This window comes from Balaenoptera physalus (genome assembly GCF_965194825.1).
Source record: "Balaenoptera physalus genome assembly, chromosome: 7".
NCBI lineage: Eukaryota > Metazoa > Chordata > Mammalia > Artiodactyla > Balaenopteridae > Balaenoptera > Balaenoptera physalus.
In genome coordinates, this window is record NC_138886.1 from 100,893,533 (window position 1) to 100,906,956 (window position 13,424).

At 40.7% G+C, this 13,424-nt stretch overlaps 1 long non-coding RNA gene across 1 annotated transcript; it reads left to right on the forward strand.

Moving 5' to 3' along the window:
• Nucleotides 1-1,959: 1,959 nt before the first annotated feature.
• Nucleotides 1,960-4,892, forward strand: LOC309665150. Its single transcript, XR_014266234.1, has 2 exons — nucleotides 1,960-4,192; nucleotides 4,553-4,892. It is a non-coding gene; the product is annotated as an uncharacterized lncRNA (long non-coding RNA).
• The last annotated feature ends 8,532 nt before the right edge of the window (nucleotides 4,893-13,424 follow it).

Consider the following 13,424-nt stretch of genomic DNA (forward strand, 5'->3'; position numbering starts at 1 on the left):
CCCTTGGGAATTCTAAGAGGTTTTAGAACTCATTGGGAAAACCACTTACTCTCCACAGAAATGCAGCTTTAGGATTTAAATCCACATTTAATCACGGAAATAAAAAGGAACACAGTGTTAAGTGGGTAGCCTTGCAAACGTCTTAAACACTATTGTGCAAACCTGCCATTGAGAAATCCAGCTCAAAGAAATCCAGCAAAGGGGATTGGCATGCTGTCAAACTCGTCCTACTCCCTGTGGATCCTGAATGTTTGACTCCAGAAACCCGGCACTTAATTTTAATCAAGATTTTCAAGAAGACACAGGACATTCCTACTTTCCTTGGCTCCTTCCCCATTTCCAACACAAATAAGATGTGCTCTGGGCTCAGGACCAGCATTGCCACCCACCCGAACACTCATATGTTTGGAATGAAGAAGGAGTGGTTATTAATTTCCTCCAGTCTGTGACATAAAAAACAAACAAACAAACTCAGTTTGAGAGCTCAAGGTTGCAGACAAAAAGCACAATAGGATTTCATTTTAAAAATCTGATTGAACACACCTCGGTCCAGAATTTGGGAGAAGGAAAGATTTCGGGGCTCCACCTAGGAGGGTCTGGACCCTGCATTTGGAGGGCACTTTGCTCAGCATGGAGAACAAGCTGACTTTCAAATCAAGTAATTATGAGGAACGAGGAGAATAGGGACTATAAGGAGTTTAGAGCCCCCCTTGGCCTCCGCTTGGCACTGCCCTGATTCCACCACCTCCTTTTTGAGCGCCTCTCTGAGTCCCTACCACTTGGACCAACATGGCAGCTCATGACGGGCTTTTATGTTGCCCTATACATAATTTGGCTTGAACTTTATGCTAACTAGAACAAGCCGTCTTGTGGTCTATGAAACATACATTGTACATCTGCTTTAACCATTAAAGAAAAGGGTGCATTGCCCAGGGGTAAAGAGTGTCCATCTGGAAGACAGAGACAAATGCCTCCCTTCCTGGGACTCCTTTGATGATAAGGCTTCCTTCCTACGAGCTAAGGCCACACCGACTCGCTGTGGATGTGCCAATCTGTCTTTTTTGAAACCTTGAAGAAATGTACCCCCATCAGGTTTGATGTTCTGTTCCGACAAAATATAAAACTGTCCTGAAAACCATGCTTCTCTGGAGCCTTTCCTCAGAGCGATCTGAGAAGCTGTCTTCTGGGCTATAGTCCCCAGTCTGGCTTGAATAAAACTCTCCTCTATTCTTACTATAGATTGGTTTCTTCCGTGTCTCCAGTGACATCAGCAACGTTAGCGAGCACCCTGTCAAACCCCTTCACCTACAGATCAGGGAACTGAGGTTAAGAAAGGTGGACTGACTCGCCTGAGGACACCAAGAGGATAAGCAGCAAGCCCAGAAGGGAGGTCAGTCACCAGTAGGTTACCCTTGTTCACCGTGCCAAGATGAACTGTGCCAGCTCTCTGACTCCTTCCTTTAAACCTTGCGATTGAGGTGGGAGGAAGAAAGGGCGTGAAATATAAACATGACACAGAGAGTCCTTTTGCCTTATTCTCTGATCATATTTTTGTTCAGGGTACATATGCGTGCTTTCTTCAACCTAGATGACCCAGCTGAAGCCACAGGTGTGCATGTCTGGTCCACCTCTGCTGGGGATCCTGGCAAGTCACCTAGTAACTCCCTAAATTGGCTCTGAACACATCCTCCAACTTCCAGGCAATGGGTCCCTGCCCTTCTGTCACCACTGAAACTGGAACTTCTCCAATGATTACAATAACTGCCAGTTATTCCTGTCTATTACTGTGCTAGGTGCTTCATATTTATTAAACCATTTTATCTTCATGATAATCCAAGAGGGAATTACCATTTCCATGGTACAGATGAGAAAACTAAGAAAGCAGAGGGATTCTTTTAAATGTGCTGAGAAGGTTAAAGCTAGGACAGGAGACCAGACCCATTCAGCTGGGTCTGGACTACACTCATTCCCCCGCTCTGGGGACTGTGGCCTTCTGTCCCCACTCCAGCTCCCAGACATGGGCCTGCAGCCTTCCCAAAAGAATCAAACTTAAATCTATTTTTTATTCCATGAACACATCACACCTGGAACCCAAGCTAGACCCAGAGCCTGGGGCTCCTTGACTATCTAATAAAGAAGATTGATATGATTACTTTGTTTCAGGGTCTTCATCTAATAAAGAAATGTAATAGATGGAAAAATAGAGAGAAGAAAGGAGAAGTGAGGAAGGGAGAGAGAAAGATACTAAAGCAAACCTCCCTATACTGGCTTATCTCACTACCCTGGGGGTATTCATAGTAGTGCAAAGCAGTGCATCAATACATACATGCATACATATACATACACACATGCATGCACATACAAACACACGAATGCATGTATATATGCAGGAGTGTGTAGACATGAATATATATGTAATGTATATATTTGACTCTAATGTATAAAACTAGTAAGGATTGGTTGTACAAGATTGTGAGTCATTGAGCTGGAAATGCTAAATGCATGTGAAAAGATGCTTCCTGAATGACAAATGCAAGTCATCCATCTCAACCAGTGGAACAGGAAGAGGGGACACTTGGGCATCCCACGATCACCTGGTGGGATCTGAATAGCTCTGACTTCTCTTTTTCCCTGTCACTGGGGAAGGTCGTTAACTGTGCTGGGTGGAAAGTGCCCCGCCCCTGCCTCTGTGCCTTTGCCCATGCTGTTCCTGTCTCCTGAAAACCTCATTCCCAACTCCCTACTCAACCCCTCAGTTCATCCTCCTCCTCCTTAAACGGCCCAACTTAAGTCTTCCTATTCCAGGAAATTTTTTCCTGATCAACACAAGCTCACAACTCTTTTCTTGTCTGAAACCCTATACAATGAGTTCTTCTTTACTGTTATTTATTGTTGAGATTGTCATGAGGAGTTAGGGAGATAAGTGACATAAAAGCTCCCAGCACTAAGTCTAAAATATGATAGGTACTCAACAGTGAAGACTGCTATGACTATGCTGGAAATAACATAGAACAGGAAGCAAAGTAAAAACAAAAATGTAAGTTTCTTGTAGAAATGTTTCATTTTAAAACACCTGGATTTTTTTTCCCACACAATAGTAGTAAGGGTCTAGGTGAATGTAGGTTACGTGTTAGGCACAGTTCTGAGCACTTAGCATGTGCTGTCTTGTTCTGTCTTGTTTATTCCCCCACGGTCATCCTTGGAAATGAGTTCCACCATCATCCTTGCTTGACAGATGAGGGAACGAGGCACACAACTAGGAAGAGGGTGTATGGGGCTTAACCCATCCTCCAGACCACTCTGCACCCCCTTGCTCTCCCCAACATGAAGCACAGATCTTGTAAGGTCAGAAGGTTCACCTTCAAAATAGCATTTCCTTTTTAAAAAAATTTTTTTTAACTTTATTGAAGTATAGTTGATTTACAATGTTGTGTTAGTTTCTGCTGCACAGAAAAGTGACTCAGTTATATATATATATATATATATCTCCTTTTTCATATTCTTTTCCATTATGGTTTATCACAGGATATTAAATATAGTTCCCTGTGCTATACAGTAGGACCTTATTGCTTATCCTATATATAATAGTTTGCATCTAAAATAGCATTTCCTTTTGTCCAAGCCCAAAGCCCAAAGCCCAAAGCCCCTGGTGACTTTAAGTTCACAGTTCTGTTTGTATGACCAGCAGAGTTGAGAATTGCAGTGTGCCTGGGACTTCCCTTTAAACAGCATGCTTCCCACTGCCTAGTACAAAAGCACAACACAGGAGAACAACAAACATTATCAACAGCATTTTTTCTCTTGAGTGTATTCATTTTAGCAGTTCAAATTCATTTTTCAAGTTTCCTATAAGCAGTTTCTCTATTAAATTGGACTCCTCAGAACTCACGTGAACTCTTCACTCTTTTTTCCTTCCCTAGTAAATTAGATTTGTTTTGTTTTGTTTTGGAAACAGGATTTTGATTAAATTTTGTTTCCTTTGAAAGAAGAAAGCAGTGAAAAGAATAAAACACTTTTAAGCAGGTAAAATTCTATTCTTCTCAGGAAGTGGAGAAAAGTTCACCGGCAGAACCCAGGGAAGATCTGGGCTGATTCCAGGCTGGCGTTGGGTTAGCTGCAGTGCCTGATTCAGGGGCAACCGCACTGGGCAACCGTCCATCTGAGAGATGAAAATCCCTCAACTGCTGCTGGGGTGAGTCTCCTTGGTGGCCCAGATGCATTTCAGGGCCCAGCGCTCACTCCTGGCAGAAGCACTGCCCTGCAGTGGGCCCTGGAGCTGCCTCCAGTTCAGACACGGCCAGCTCACTCAGGGATCACGCAGGGGCCATTCAGGGCTCCCCTATTTGGCTCGATGAACCTTCAAGAGAAGGTAGGCCACTAGAATCATTTTCTACATTCCAGATATTTATCTGATATGACCTTTGAGCCCTTTATAAAGATATTCTCTACAGGTGCATAGTAGTAGTATTAAAGATCACCAATTAAGAGAAGACATTTTAATTAAAAACTAATATAGTCATTGGAAAGAATGTTTATATTTTGCTCATTATAGGGAACAGAGATAGAATTTGCTAAGGACCAAGGACTCCTGGCCCTGGGTCCTCTCAGTGGCTTCAGAACCAGGATGGCCTCTGCCACAGTGTTTCCCAGAGCTGCTCCCATCCATCGACTCCTCCTATTCAGAGAAGCGGAGAAAACCTGTCTATAAAAGGTCTCCTAAAAGACAGTGAGGGGTTAAGGGGTCCCAGCTCATGCAACTAACTTATTCCTGCCTCTCTGTACCTTGATGGGTAATGGCCGGACCACAGGAAGTATTTGCAACTCCTAGAAAAGAAGGGGATTACAAATTAACACAATGTAAATATAATAAAGTAAAATGTTATCCTAAAACAGAGAGGTGCACAACTGTTTTTCTTTTACAACGTGTCTCTGTCTCTAACTAGCTAGGTGACTTTGAACAAGTCACTTTATCCCCTGTCCTTCCGCCCCTGAGTTGTTCCCTCTGAAAAATGACTGAATTTGAACTTGATGGCTCCTGCATGCCCTTCATGCCCCGCAGTCATGGGCACTCTGGGCTGCCATGTGGGGATGATGGCTTCTTGGCAGCTGAGGCATCAAGTGAGAGCAGCATGGTGTACCAGGTACTTGCAGCCACAACTTGATTTAATTTAAACTGTATTTCATGAGGTAGATAGTAATATCCCCATTACAGATGGGAATACAGAGGTTTAGAGAGAATAAATGATTTACCAAGGTTCCTAGAGCTGGTTAAGTGGTAGAGCCTGGATTCAAACCTTGAAAGCCCATGCTTTTGGCGGCTCTGCGTTGAGATCCTGCCACTATGCTAGACATTGGAGTAACAACCCCAGGTGCACAGCACTTACCAGGAGCCAGACACAGTTCTAAGCACTTTGCATATACTAATTCGCCTAATCCTCACAACGGTCTCATGCCATTTCACAATTGAGGAAACTGGGGCACAGAGAGATTAAACAACTTGCCCAAGGTCACAGAGCTGGTATGTATAGGAGGGATATTCATAAGCACAAACGATAACTTAGAACTGGGTTTCTCCTTTAAAATAAAGTATGGAAATACTATTTTTTTACATCTATCTGTAGAATATTGGAACAGAAATTTTTCGAATACCAAATCATCTACCTTTCAAAACTTCCTCCAATACTAAGATTCTGTTCCCCAAGAAACCTAGTCACAGCGTCACCCCAGGACCCTCAGGTTGGGTATACTATAAAATACATTCGTTTCTAGAACAATTTATCCTTCTTTAAGAGGGCTCTCCTAATTATGTTAATCTGCACTTTAAAAAAAAATGTGTAACGTAGTTATCCAAAACTTGAAAGATGAATAGGATTCTATAACATTATAAATTGTTTATTTGTAGTATCCTGAACTGAAACTTAATAATTTCACCAAGCATAAAATAAACTCTTGTTTAAGTAAAATGCTGGACAATCATTGCTTGGACAATCTAAGATCACCCTTTTGAAGTTTTTCAGGATTTAGGATTCAAAATAACATTTTTAAATGACTCAGTGTTTATACAACACCAGCACAGGGAGATGTGGGTGAAGGTGAGAGAGCAAAACACAGTGCTCATATATTTTATAATTATTTATTGAGTATGCACTAGATACTTGTGAATACAGTGATGAAAATATTGTCACAGCTCCTATCTTTGGTCAATGGAGAAGGCAGACATTGATTCATACATACACAACTACATACTTAGGTTTTATTACGTGAAACCAAGAAGTGCAGAGTCCTGAAAAACAAAGAAGTGCAGAGTCCTAAGAGAGCTTATAACTCAGGGAGGGGAGAGCTCCCTGAGAAAGTAATGTTTGAGCTGAGATCTGAAGGATATATATCTCAGATCTTGGTTGAGAGATGAGAGCATTCTCGGTACAGAGTGTGCATTCCAGGTACATGTGCCAAGATGCACAGAAGAGGAAAGGAAGGGCTAGTGGGGATGGGACACAGAAGGAAGGATGGTTAAGGATGGGGCTTTAGGTAATGGTGTGGCTGGCACAGTGGCACATCCAATTCTACTCCCTCTTTCCCGAAAACAGAACCCCACTTTATTGAGGCAGTGGGCAGAGACCCCTTGATCTCACTGAAGGCAGGCCCAGTCCCCAGACTCAAAAGAAAAGTCATAACCGGTTGGCTAATTTTTTGCCTCCTTTCCCAGTGACCGGAGAGGGGTTGGCAAGTGGCCAGTTCTGACCAATAAAGGAAAAATGCAAGAATGCTGGAGGGTTCTTGGGAAAAATTAGATTTCCAAATAAAACCTCAGAGATCAAGAGAAGACATCCTTTTTGCCTTGCCCCTCTTGTCCTGACTGTATGTGACAGTGCGGCACTGTGGTCATCTGGAATGCATGACAATCTTAACAACACAAAGCCACCGGGTGGAGGATGGCAGAGTGGAAAAGTAGCATCTGGGTCCTTGACATTTCCAAGCCTCTGAGCAAACCCTGGAACTGCCTCCCCCAGGCTCCTTGATATGTAGGATCATGGAAGGCCTTTGTTTAAGTCATTATTGCTCAGGTCCTCTTATTCACAGCCAGATGCAACCAAAACTGATATGTGGGGGAAGACATTTGTTTCAGTGGTCTATTGTTAAGTCATGAACCACCTCAGAACTTGATGGCATAAAGCACCCATTTATTATTATCTCTCACAGTTCTGTAGGTTGACTGTGCCCAGCTGGGCAGTTCTCACTTGAAGTCTTACAGGTGGTTGCCGTCATACAAAAGCTGCAGTCATGTGAAAACTCGACCAGGTTGGATGCTCAAGGTGGCTCACTGACGTGTATGTTGGCTGGGTGCTCCGCTGGGGCTGTCAACCATTGTGCCTATTCATGGCTTTTTCACGCAGCTTTAGCAGCTCACAGTATGGTGGCTGGTTTCCTAGAGGGAGTATTCTAAAAAACAGTGTTCTAGCAGAAACAGTAAAGTTTTTTATGACCCACTTTCAGAAGCCACATGGCATCACTGGTCAAAAGCAAATTGCAGAGCCAACCCAGATTCAAGATGTGAATACCAGGAGGTGTAATTCAGTGGGAGGGTCATCTTTGAAGACTAGGTGCCATACTGTTGAAGGATTTTAAGTGATGAGTGATGTAGTCAGATGGTTGCTGTATCGAATGGATCGGTGGAAAGGAAGATAAAATAGGGAGACCAGTGAAGTGGCTTTCGAGGATTGTGATTGACTCCAATATCCATTCTGTTCCTCCCATTGTGTATCAGCAAATCATCCCTTCTCTCCTTTACACTGACTGATTCAGGTGTGGACAGATCCAAGTCATGTAGACCAAGGAGACTTGAGCAGAACTCTCAGGGTCTCTTAGAAAATTCGTTCCTTGCTCTTAAGAAAAAACCTCTTGACACCAGTCTCTCTCTTTGCCTGGACGTGAACATGGAATCATGCAGAACTGATTACCATCAGCTGCTGTCTTATAGCCAGTGAGGAGTACTGGTCTTAAAATTATCTTGATATTGGTCTTACAAAGAAGTTGATACTGTGGGTAGTGGAACAAAGATCTCAGAAGAACCAGAGGCTTCAATAGCTTTGTTGAGCCACAGGACTGGAGTTATCCAGGGATGACCTGAACCTCACTTTTTAAATTTTTCACAAATTATTTGATTGATTGATTATCACTGCATATTTTGCAAGGCTACAGGTATAATTAAAGACATTAGAGCAGGTGTCCAGAAGGACAAGGGATGAGAATGGGAGTGGGGACTGGAGACAAAGTGGGGGGAAACGAATGGATGGATGAATAGAGAGACTACAAGTGATTTATAAACTTAGCAGTCTGAATAACTCAACTTTATACCCCTACAATAATAAAAATAATAATAATGAATTGAGAGCCCTTAAGAAATATTATCTAAGAAAGGGTTGCAGGAATGGATTCAAGGGTGTGTATACAAAACTACCTGTTTGATATACTGCAGGGTAATGGGAGATTTAAGGGATTTTCAGTTAATTTTAATATTAGGCCAACAAATCTATTTGATTTTAGATCCAAACAGAAATTTTTCTACATCCCACAATAAGATATTTTTCCACTGTTCAATACACATAAATCACTGATAACAGTGACTGACACATAATGCTAAATACGTTAGGTAAAATATTATAAAGAACAATTAAAGATACAACTTGGCTTAATTTTGATTTTTTTCCTTTTTAGTACGTATACTATATACACATATACACATATACTTACATATATTATAGGTTAAGAATTCAGATAAAAGCACGAGGTTTATAAAAATAAAAATCTGTCCTGGCCCACCCTTCCCCACCCCAGATTCCCATTTCCAAAAGGCAACTACTTCTTTTAGTTACTTCTAAAAATTTCTTTATATTTTTAAGCAGCTTGCTCTTCTTGTATTTATGATGTTTTCATTTTGCTGTTATTCATTAACAACATGTTATAGAAGATGAAGATTCAGGTGTCTTAACATTATCCCTCACACACATTTCAACATTTCACCAACTCCCATCTTCTCAATATAGTTGAACCCATTTTTCAGTTAAGTTCATTCACAGTGTTTCTATTATTAAATGACTTTAAATGTTGTTCACTGTCAAGCCAAATAGTGATTCCTCTCTGTAACATTTTTCTTCTGGGTTTAATTGCCTCTTTTTGTTAATTTTCTTGATGTTGGACCCACTTAGATCCATTCCTTCTGTCCTCCATCCCGTTAATCCAATTTGGCCTAGTCACACTTAGGCCTGCCCACAGCTGTCATCCTGGAATCTCCTTCCCTTCTTTTCTGTGTGAGGTGTCCCATGTCATCTTCTTTCTTGTTTTGCTACTCATTTGGGAGTGGCATATCACCCAGGAGTTTCTTGAGAAAGAGTACCAAGGTGGATCGGTTATTAAGAACTTGTGTGCAGGCATCAGTGCTGTTCTGTTTTCCAGACATGGAGTAACATCACACCTCCTCGCCACATGAGTAGAAGTGGCATGTCACCTTCATGTCACAGCACTAATTGCTAGTGTGAAACTGGCACTAACACAATGATAGGTGATGTCCAGGATGGTGGCTGTTGTGTTGGCCTGGATCATGAAAAAGGGCAGTGTTGCAGAATCTCCCCTACTCTCAGATTTACAAAGGGGTGTAGCATAAGCAAGAAATAAACTTGTTATAATAAGCCACAAAGATTTGGGGGATGGTTGTTACTGTAGCATCACCTAACTGATCCTAATTGATATACACTGTATGTCTTCATTCTACTTTTATTATTGAGTAATAGTTAATGATAGACTTCTTTGCTGGAAATCATTTCCTTCAGAAGTTTGAAGGCATTGAGGACTTGCCTGGTGGCGCAGTGGTTAAGAATCCGCCTGCCAATGCAGGGGACAGGGGTCCAATCCCTGGTCCGGGAGGATCCCACATGCTGCGGAGCAACTAAGCGCATGTGCCCAACTATTGAGCCTGTGCTCTAGAGCCCACAAGCCACAGCTACTGAGACCGTGTGCCACCACTACTGAAGCCTGCATGCCTGGAGCTGGTGCTTCACAACAAGGGAATCCACTGAAATAAGAAGCCTGCGCACCGCAAGGAAGAGTAGCCCCTGCTCGCAGCAGTGAAGACCCAACACAGCCAAAAATAAATAAAATTAATTAATTAAAAAAAAAAGTTTGACGACATTGGTCTATGCTGTCTGGCTTCTAATATTGCTAATGAGAAGTCTGACCCTATATTTACACTTGATCCTTTTTATATGACCCGTCCTCCTATCCCCCCTTTTAGAAGATTTAGGAGCTTTCTTTATTTTCATTTTTCTTTAACTTTACAATGGTATAAGTAGTTGTGGGACTTCTTATAATCAGTATGTTGGGCACTTGAGGGAGCCTTTCAATCTGGAAACTCATGTCCTTTGGGGAATTTTCTTCTATTATGTCTTAGATTGTTTCCTCTCCATCTTTTCCTATGTGCTGTCTTTCTGGAACTCAAGTATATGAATCTTGCAATTCCTAAACTGTTTCTCTCATCTGTGTGTCTTTTGTCCCTAATTTCTATCTCTTTGTTTTTTTGTTATATTTTCTGGGACATTTCTTTAACTTTATCTTTCAAGACTTTTAACACATTCTTTCATTTCTGCTTCCATGTTTTTAATTCCCAAGAGCTCTTCCTTATTACCTAGATGTTCCTTTTTATGACATATGGCTCTTGCCTCATGGTTGCATTATATTCTTCTTCTTTCCATGAAACTATATTTTTTCCTTCTTCATTTCACATTAACCCTGTTTCCCCACGTTCCTTTTTTTTAAAATAAGCTTTTTATTTTACAATAGTTTTAGATTTACAGAAAAAATTGGGAAGATAGTAGAGTTCCTATATAACTCACAACTAGTTCCCCTATAATTAAACAGCTTATACTAGTATGGTGCATTTGTCACAACTGCAAAGCCAGTTGTGCCAAGCTCTTTTTATTCTTTGTTTTGGTGTTTTTCTTTCATGTTAAATTATTTTTTCAACTCTGCGGTGACTCTTGGATGACCATTAATATTTAAGAGTTAGGAAAATCCTGATATATAAAGTAAATGGGATTTTACTGGGCTTTAATAAAAAAGTCTTTTCAGTGACTATGGTAAAGTCTGTCACTATATTAACATTCACTTTATTCAGTGTCTGAGTGGGCAGCAGTCCAAGGTAGGAAAAAATTAAAATTTTAGAAAAATTTTTTAAATTTTAGAAATTTTTTCAAATGTACTGGAAACTAATACCTAATATGACCAAATAGAAGTAATATCTGAGGAAATATGGTTAATAGGGAAAACAGGAGGCCATCTTAAAGTAAATGTAGTTAATATACCCAGTAAGTGGTGCTTTAAGGCAGAGCCTTTATACCTCTTTTCTCCTGTATCTACACTCATTTCCATTTCTATTCCTTACCTCTCTTCTGAACTTCAGATCCAAACATCCACCTGCCTATGGGACATCTCCATGCAGATGTCTAACATCTGCTTTCAAACTTGCTCACCTTCAGTCTTCCCCATCTCAGAAAATGGTAATGCCATTCACTCAGTGATTCAGGCTAAAGACCTTGGAGAATCCTTGATCTACTTTTCTCTCCCATCCCACAGTGGCAAATCTTATCAGTTCTATCTTGAAACTGTCTCTGGTATGATGACTTCTCACCTCATCCAACTCTACCACCAGCGTCTAACTAAGTCAGGACCTTTGCAGTAGCTCCCCTCACCCTACACCAGCCACACTCTCGTCTTTGGTATTTCTTGAACTCCCAAAATATTTTCTCATCGCTTGGTCTTTCCCCTACCTATAACACTCTTTCACCAAACATTCATAAATTTCATTCCTTTATTAAAAGTTCTGCCCAAACAACAACTCTTTAGAGAGCCTTCCCTGTCCACTTTCTGTAATTCTTTATCTCTATACATACTTTCCCTTTCTTCATAACATTTCATGACATTAAGCTGTATATTTTGTTGTTTATCTGTTTATTACCTGTCTACCCACTACAGCGTAAGCACCAGGAGGGCAGGGATGTGACATTTTTTGTGCATTTCTATGCTCCAGTGCCTTAGGAAGTAAGTGCTCAATAAATAAATGTTGATGAATTCCACATCTAGAATTTTAAATAATTTACTTCTCTAGAAATTAAAAATGGTCACTGAAATTAGATTTTAAATCAATGACCTGATGGGCTGAATAGCCACAACTAAAGACAAAATGGTGGACTAGAATATTGACACCAGGAATTTTACCAGAATGAAGTTTAAAAGGACAAAAATTGGAAATTTTGGAAAAAAAGTTAATCTATATAAAATTTAAATACATACATATAAAGAAAAAGGAGTTCTTTATTGTGGTAAAACATACATACATAACAAAATTTACCATTTTAACCACTTTTAAGTGTATAATTCAGCACCATTAAGCATCCTTTTATGTGCTTAGTGACTATTTGTATACCTTCTTTGGTGAAATATCTGTTCAAATCCTTTGCCCATTTTTTAACTTGGTTGTTTGTTTTGTTGTTTTTGTTCAGTTGCAGGAGTTCTTTATACATTCTGGATATTAATCTCTTATCATTTATGTAGTTTGCAAATATTTTCTCCCATAAATAAAAAACTGTTTTAAAGGTAACATAAATAATGAGGTAGAAATAGTCAAAAAAATTGTTCTAGAACTGAAGAAGGACATAATGCTTCAGCTTGAAAGAAACCACCTAGTACCCAGCAAAATAAATGAAAAATGTTTAACATTACTACATATAATACTTGTGTGTGTGTGTGTTGTGTTAGTCTCAGACTCTTGATAGTGATGCTTATGGTTAGGAATGCCTGAGACACTTGCCCAGGGCCTATATTACAAGCAGCCAGTCCCCACAGACATTTCCCTGACCTGAGCCAATGTTGTGGCTGGTCTGGTCCTTGCAGTACTTATTATGATTGCAGGATGCACTTCAGCAAAAACCATCAGGGAACTTTAAGGAACAAGGTTTATTACTCACAGGTCTTGGAGGGTACATGGCAAGCTCCAGGGCCACACTGTGAGGTCACGGAGAGGGAGGGAGGCAGGGAGGGAGGGATGGCGGAGAGAGAGAGAGAGAGAGAGAGAGAGAGAGAGAGAATCTAGCAAGAATCAGGGGCTCTGCCTTTGTTAGGGTCCAAGGTTGGGGTGTGTAGGGTTTTGCAGGTTCACTCTGTCAGGAGGAAGAAATTTTTCTCTACCCTTCTAGGTTCTTCTGGCTGGTCTAAGAATTAAATTGACATGAAACAGATTAACAGGAGAAAATCACACAAAATTTTAATAACATGTATACATTGCAGAGACCCAGGAAAACCAGATAACTCACCAAAATGGCAGGAACCCTCACCTTACATATCATCTTCAGCTAAAGACAAAATAGGATGTTGGG